General features: G+C 35.8%; 1 pseudogene; it reads left to right on the forward strand.

Moving 5' to 3' along the window:
- Nucleotides 1-7,775: 7,775 nt before the first annotated feature.
- On the forward strand, nt 7,776-8,781 carry LOC124899426 (annotated as a pseudogene).
- Nucleotides 8,782-8,913: the final 132 nt, after the last annotated feature.

Below are 8,913 nucleotides of genomic sequence, written 5' to 3' on the forward strand. Positions count from 1 at the left end.
CTAATTCATAAGCAATATTTCCAACCCTCCACAAAACCACATAAGGACCAATATACCGGGGACTAAGTTTCCCCTTTTTGCCAAACTGCATTACTCCCTTCATGGGAGATACCTTGAGGAACACCTTATCCCCAACCTCAAACTCCAAGTCTCTACACCTTACATCCGCATAGGACTTTTGGCGACTTTGGGCAGCCTTAAAACTATCTCGAATCACATTCACTTTCTCCATAGCTTGATAGACCAAATCAGGACCGAACATATCCGCCTCACTAAGTTCAAACCAACCAATAAGAGATCTACACGTTCTATCATACAATGCCTCAAAAGGGGTCATACTTATAATAGAATGATAGCTATTGTTGTAAGCAAACTCTACCAAAGGTAGATGCTTAACCTAATTGCCACCATAATCAACTACATATGCCCGAAGCATATCCTTTAATGTTTGAATAGTTCTTTTCGCTTGCCCATCCATTTGAGGATGAAAAGCAGTACTCAGACTTATCTTAGTACCCAATCCCATCTGAAAAGACTGCTAGAAATAAGATGAAAATTGCATACCATGATCAGAGATAATCAAAATAGGTACCCCATACAGCTTCACAATCTTCTGAAGATATAACTTTGCATAATCCTCTGCCGAAAAGGTAGTCCTTACTGGGAAGAAGTGAGCAGACTTTGTCATCCTATCCATGATGAACCAAATCAAATCATATTGATTCCGAGACCAAGGAAGACCGATAATAAAATCCATATTGATTACCTCCCATTTCCATACGGTCGAAACAATCTCTTGATACAACTCACCAGGTCTCATGTGCTCAACTTTAACTTGTGACACACCAAGAACTTGGCCACAAAATTAGCTATGTCCCTTTTCATACCATTCTACAAATACATCTCCTTAAGATCATGATACATCTTTGTCAAGTCGAGATATACAACATAGCATGATTCATGCACCCCAGCAAAGAAATTTTGCGACAAACCATCGACATCAGGAACTCACAACCTCCCTTGGTACCATAAAGTGATCTCAAACACCATTACCTTCTACATACCCACATTACTCTTGATTTTCCTCAAGATAGGATCTAACACTTGCTTCTCCTTACTCTCTGAACTAAGAGATGACCAAACCACTTCCTGTACCATCACACCACCATCCTAGATTCCAAAAGAAGAACTCCAATATTTGTCAAGTGGTAAATATCTTCCACTAATTCTAATTTTTCTTCTTCTACATAAGTTAAACTCCCCATGGATAACCTGCTAAGAGCATCAATAATCATGTTAGCCTTAGCTGGGTGATAGTGAAAACTCATGTCATAGTCTTTAAGAAGCTCCCACCATCTTCTTTGCCTGAGATTTAACTCCTTTTAGGGGAACACATACTGTAGACTTTTATAAAGAAAAGATTTCTATGTACACTTTATACAAATAATGCTGCCAAATTTTTAAAGCAAAAATCCACTGCTAACAGCTCTAAATCATGAGTAGGATAATTTCTCTCATGCACCTTCAACTGCCTAGAAGCATAGGCAATCACCTTCCTATGCGATATCAAGACACAACCAAGTACTACATTAGTTTAATAGACGATAAACCCTTTACTTCCCTCAGGCAATGTCAAGACTAGAGCCGAAGTTAGCTTATCTTTCATATTCTTGAAATTCCCTTCACAAGTATCTGACAAAGAAAACTTTACCTTTTTTTGAGTCAACGTAGTCAAAGAAACACCTATCGTTGAAAAGCTCTCCACAAACTGCCGCTAATACCCAGCACCCAAGAAGTACTGAATGTCAGTTAGAGTTGTAGGTCTAGGCCACTTTCTAACCACACCATCTTTTGCAGATCTACTATGATCCCATCGCTAGAAATAATATGACTAAGAAAACTTACAATATTCAACCAAAATTGACATTTGGAGAACTTAGCATACAACTATTGTTCTTTCAAGGTGTTCAATACCACATGGAGGTGATAAGCATGATCCACCTCACTTTTGGAATAAACCAGAATGTCATCAATAAACACAATGACAAAGAGATCCAAGAACTGCCTGAAAACCCTATTTATCGAATCCATAAATGCTGCTGGGGCATTAGTCAAACCAAATGACATCACCAAGAATTCAAAGTGCCTATACCGAGTACAAAAAGCTATCTTAGGGATATTCTCCTCCCCAATCTTAAGCTGATGATACCCTGACTAAAGATTTATCTTTAAAAAGAAATTGGCATTTATCCTTGAAAGAGGATACTTGTTCTTGATCGTTACCCTATTCAACTACCAATAGTCAATACAGATTCGAAGGGAACCATCCTTTTTATGCATGAACAATACCGGAGCACCCCATAGGGATACACTAGGATGAATAAACCCCTTATCCAGAAGATCCTTAGGTTTCTCCTTGAGTTCCCTTAACTCAGCTGGAGCCATTCTATAAGGAGGAATAGATATTGGACGAGTGTCGAAAACAAAACTCTATTTCCCTATCCGGAGGAACACCAGGAAGATCATCTAGAAAGACCTCAGGAAACTCATTTACTATCAGAACTGACTGTAAAAAAGGACCTTTCAATTTAGAGTCTTTAACTCGAACCAAGTAACGAAGACAACCTTTAGAGATTAACCTTTGAGCTCTAAGTAAGACATAAACCTCCCCCTAGGAGCTAGGGAACCATCCCCACTCTATAATCGATTCACCAAGGAACCTAAAGATCACCTTATAGGTCCGACATTCCAAGGACGCATAATAAGAGTGTAACCAATCCATCCCCAGAATAACATCAAAATCCATATGTCAAGTTCAAATAAATTAACTAAAGTCTACCTACCACCAACAGATACCATCTCCTCTATAGACTCTCTCAGCATTAACCGAATCACCTACTAGGGTAGAAATAGAAAAAAGATTTGAAATATCCTTAAGATTAAAACCAATACATATAGCCATAAATAAGGTCACATAAAAAAAAGTAGACCCTAGATCAAGTAGATAAAACACATCATGAGAAAAAGGTTGTAATATACTAGTAATAATATTAGGTGATGACTCAAATTCCGGGTGAGATGCAAGAGCATACAACCTATTTCGGCCAGTGCCGGTACCAGAAGCAGGAACGGATACCAAAGTCGCACCATAAGATGCAGGAGTAGAAGATAAAGCAACCAGAGCTTTGACCACTCCCAAAGCTCCCTGACCAACTGAATAATTCTTGAGCATATGGCCTGGTTAGCCACATTTAAAACACTTGTCCCTTTCTTTGTCATAATAGCCCCGATGAAGATGAACACATAACTGGCGAAGTGGGCATGAAAAAACTGACTGACCTCTACCCGCTTAGATTGCGCACCCTGTGCCCGAAAATTATCACCACTTTGCGGACGCCTATCGCCCAACTAACTCAGGTAAGGAGTGCTAGTAGAAAAGAAGGAACCAAAATTTCCCCACTTCTTTTTTGGCTATTTGCCTCTATCCCGACCACCTTATGACTGAGCACCTCCCTGATCTAAAAACCTACTCCTCTTACACTGCTTATCTCTGAACTCCACTTGTTTCTTTTTCTCATCCTTAACCTACTGCATGTGGATAATTAACCTCGTAATATCCATATCCTTAATCAGCAAAGCAGTCTTGCTTTCCAAGACCAAATCCTAAGATAGGCCAGAAGCAAACTTTCTCATTCACGCTCTTATGTCAGCCACTAAATTAGGAACATGCCTTGACAACTGGTAAAATTTTAAGAAATATTCCTTGACAGACATTCTCCCTTGCTTAAGATTCATAAACTCTTCCATCTCTGCTTTCCTTAACTCTTGAGGAAAGAAACAATCCAAAAAAGTACCAGAAAAAGCATTCCATAAGGACATCTCTCCACATCACCTCTATCCTTATCCCACTCTTCGTATAATTCATATGGAACATCCTTGAGCTGATAAGCTGCAAAATTTACACCTTCCATATTAGTAGCCTGCATCACCTTAAATATCTTCTCTATTTTATCCAAGAAACCCTTAGATCTTCCTCCACCTTCACACCAGTAAAATTAGGAGGATTAAGTTTCATAAACTGACTAACCCTTATGGCCTCAGCAGGCAACCCACCAAACGTACCTCACTCAGCTTGAGCAGCAACTAATTAAGCAATAATATGAATAGACTAGCGAAATTCTACATGAGTCACCTTATCCTGAGGAGGACTAGAAGCAACTCTAGGGACTCCAAAACTATCAGGGATATGACCCTGAGATCGAAGATGAACTCCATACGTAGGACGTACCCCGTCAACATTATTTCTATATGTGACTGCAGAGTTTCCTTGTGTTTCAGATCGTTGAGGGATGATCTAAAAAGTGAACGACCAAGGATTAGAGAAGAATTCCAGGACTTAGATTCCAAGTTTAAAAATAGAATACCAAGAAAATGAAACATTCCTAAATTCCTTATAGCCTCTCCCTTATGAGTGTGGCGCCCTAAACACCGTTAAAAGAGACTCTACCATACACGACTTTGTAGACTCCCAATTGACCATAGACCTGGCTTTAATACTAACTTGACATGACCCAACCCAAGTCCTTGTCGTAATAGGCATCCCAGGTCCAATTGAGACCAGAGATCACCCCCATTTCCCATCCCAACCTCCAGTTGTCCGCCCTGAGTTGACTGAATTTCAAACATATAACAAGATAGAGTAACTGGACAAGGATTAACTTTAGGATAGGTCTATTCCTAGACCTGCCCCACGAAGTTATCCCATATTCCAAACCATACCAACCAAACCACCAAACCAATAACGAACCAAGGGTCATAAACCAGGTCATAACCAAATGAGATCCAAACATAACCAAAAAGTTCCATTAATAATTAAATAATCTCAAAATGAAATATGATAGAATAATGAGAAATTATTTCCAATGATGTTAACCCCAATACCAATGCCAATATTAAGGCTGACACTAATACCGATCCCACCCATTTCATCCCGTAGCAGTACCAACAAAGACTCAAACCAAAAGAATACCAAAATCCAATTAGGACATGCCCCCAACTATAGCCAAAACCAATATCGATAAATAAGTCAAAGAATGAAATAATATCCATGAAATAGATTCTTTCGAATAGATGAAAGCTCACCACTTTAGTCAAAATACTGACCCCAAATTTTGAATCGCTAAGCAGGAGGAGTAGAACGGCCAGTTCCGGCATCACGTGGGGATATAGCACCCGAAGATGGGTTAGAGGGTGAATGCTAACATGAAATCTAGATAAGATAAAATAATGCCATTTATAAAATTAAGTAAAAACCATCCATATGCACACAACTATACATATATATATAACCATGCCGAGAAAGGGAATCGAGTTTAGTATGCCATTATAACCTTTACCTGGGTTGTGTAGCTTTGCCTTCCTAAACTACTCACCGACTATATGGGTTCAGCCCCCCCTGTTGAAAGGGCCCAGTGCATGAAGCTACACGGCCGGGGAAGAATACCTGGGATGACTAGTACATCCACCAAAATATATAGTGTGACATCATACACACAGTCACTAGGACCAAACCTCACATCGAAAAATATGAGTTTCCAGCTTAGATCTCTTTGGGACCTCCACCTTCTACGGCTTTGCTACACATCCCTCCTTTAAGCCCAATTAAAACCATTTTCCATCCAAACTATTATTCTACTATTATTAACCAAGGCTATTAGTAGTGATATCGTCATACCAATAATAACTTGCAAGTATTGTCCTTAGCCAATCCTCAGGGGATTCTCATGTACCCCACATGATTTCCATTTAACCAATACCATGGCCACCAAGGCCTTTTCAATCAATTCAAAACCATTTAATCCATTCATATCATTTAGGGTTCTATTACCAAGTTTAAACCATGCATAAGTTCCATCGAAAAACCAATATTATAGTAAAAACATTATTATATGTATTTTATCAAACACATTGGGGGCATAGTATTTTCAAAATCAAAATCCATTTTCAAAGAACCATTCCCATGCAACCAATTATTCAAAACCACCATTAATGTATATAAAACATAATTAAAATAAGAGAAAATCATAACCAAGCATTTATAATCAAAACCCTTAAATCATATTTGAAAACCATAATCATATAACATACAAATCATAAAAACATTGTATAAAACCATGCTTTTAGTCGGAACTAACAATAAGGGCAAAGAACATGCCTTAAACCAAGATGATGATGAAGAGAAATCACCAAGAGAATCCCTAATTTACTCCTTAAGATAAAACCCTAGCTTTCTTTGCCCAAGAACTTTAGAGTGGATTTAAGAGTGTTTTACAAGTGTTTAAGAATAGAATAATAGGTCAAATAACCTCCCAAGAGCAATATAAGTCATTGGACCTTATTAGGATAAGTGGGGAAATGTCTAGATTGCCCTTACTTAAACTGCATTAAATTTCAGTCATACGGTATGAATGACCCTTACGAGTCGTACCCATGTTGTACGAGTGGTACCCACCTCTCGTACCCTAAGATTTTCCCTTTGGACCCAACACTGTCCAAGGTATGACATACCTAAACCCAAGTTGTATTCAAGTGTACGACTAGTACCCATAAACCGTACCCCAGGCAGGATAGAATCCAGGAGGTTTGAACACTGACCACCATACGAGTCTTGGGTACGACTCGTACCCTAGCTTACGGCTCATGGTGAGTCACTTGTACTCAGACCCAACTTAAGTTACCAAGTCTAAGGTTAAGTAAAGTAACCAAATGATTTGTATCAACCAGAATGATTCGTACCACCAAGTCATACCGATTCAAGCAATCAAAATCTATTCCACCAACAAACACTGGTCAGCATACGACTGGACCATACCATCTGTACCCAAGTATATGACTCATTCCCCTAAGTCGTATCATGTCCAGAAACTAGAAATTAAGAAAATTTTCTAAGGTCCAGTAATTAGGGAGTTTCAATACTACAAAATGCATAGGACTGTGCCAACCATCACCGCAAATCATAAATCAGATAAGACAACCACAGGGAGGGGTAAAATGGACAATACACAGAAAATTCTAAATTTCAATGCGAGGGTCATTACATAAAGATCCTAATTCTTTTCACGCATTCTCAATATATAATACTCCTTGGTTGCATTATTGAGAACAAGAATCTTGTTTCATTTTCATGCTTAGCTTAGATTTTTATCGTTTTCTTCTTTTTTAGTTAAGTAATTAGTTTATAGTTTTGCTAATAACTCACAATTTTTTTTTTAGTGTGAACTGGGGCAAAAAAAAATTGTTTAGTCTTTGTTTTATTTGTTTGGGCTGGCTGGCTTTTCTGCAATGCATAGATTAATGTTTAAATTTTCACTATATTTTATTTGATTTCTCAATTAAATGATTTAGTTTATTTTTGATAACATGTCTTATAAATAAAGAATATCATCTAGAAAAGTGATAATTGAAATGATGCTCTTGAATGGTACATTAAAGATTTTTTTTCCTTTTACAAATTTTCTGTCTAATACAATTTGTTTAAATTAGTGACATCTGGTGACATGCATTTACATGATGTCTCTTAATTCTTGCTTTTGTTTCACTTCATTTGTTAGAATTAGGATTTTTGTATTACTTGGCTTTAAACATAGAAAAGATGCATACAGTAAAAAATGAAAGTGAGTGGAGTTTGGAATTAGAATAATAAGTTTAAAAATTATAACCTAAAGGATGAATATAACAAATGGACACCAAAATAAATAATTAATAAAAATTATAACATCTTAGACTTAGACTGTATAATAGATGTAGATAAAACGATATAATTATAGATAGGATATATAACAAAATAATTATTAGACAATGGTATAAATACAACAGATACATCAAAATATATAGAAAGAACACTAAATAGAACAACAAAATTATGATTTTTAAATTTAATTGAAGAAAGTAAAAAGGTATTAAGGGTTGATAAAAAAACGGAAGGAACAACAGTAACTAAACTAACACCTATAGACATATTGAATAAATATGAAATAGCTATAAGAGATAAATTTAGCAGTATGACAACAGAAGAAGAACAAAACAAAGAAAAAGATACAAATAGGAATTTAATGTTAAAAACTAGCAATATGTAATATGTACTATATAGATGAATATACGTGCGCATTTAAAGAATACTATTATAAGGGAGCATATAATAGAGAAGAAAGTAAAGAAGTAAGAATATTATATTTTAGTAAATTACCTGAACCATTTAGTTCAAAAATAATAAAGAGTTGGGATGAAGCAAACATAGTAGATACCTTGGGAGCAAGAATAAAATTTCTACAACAATGGTATAGAAATTTATGTGAAAAATACAGAGAAGAAATGAAAATGGAAAAAACATTAATAAGAACTTAACATGTTGCAAGGATAAAATAGCACCCAATTTGGATGTGAAGAAAAATATTATAAGAAAAGAAAAAGACATAAGAAATATAAGAAGTATAGAAAGTCAAAATATAAGTATAAAAAACCAAGAAAAAGATATTATATAAAAAATTTTAAATATAAAAGACCATATAGGAAAAAAAATCTATAAAAGAATATACTTGTTATAATTGTGGAAAACTAGGACATTTAGCTAGAGATTGTAAAATGCCTAAAGACCCAAAAAAGAAACAAATATCAGAAATAAACATAGAAAATAAAGAATTTATGAAAATAGATTGTATAGATTACGAATTAGAAAGTGAAAATAGTATATATGAAATTTCAAAGAATGAAACAGATAATGAAATAGATAGTAAATCAAATGATCAAATGACTGAAGAAGATATAAAAATAATAACAAAGGAAGAATATTTAAATGAAGAAGGAACAAATCAGAAAATAATATTTGATAATAATATATTTGATGAGATAAAAGGA

This window comes from Capsicum annuum, chromosome 6 (assembly GCF_002878395.1).
Source record: "Capsicum annuum cultivar UCD-10X-F1 chromosome 6, UCD10Xv1.1, whole genome shotgun sequence".
NCBI lineage: Eukaryota > Viridiplantae > Streptophyta > Magnoliopsida > Solanales > Solanaceae > Capsicum > Capsicum annuum.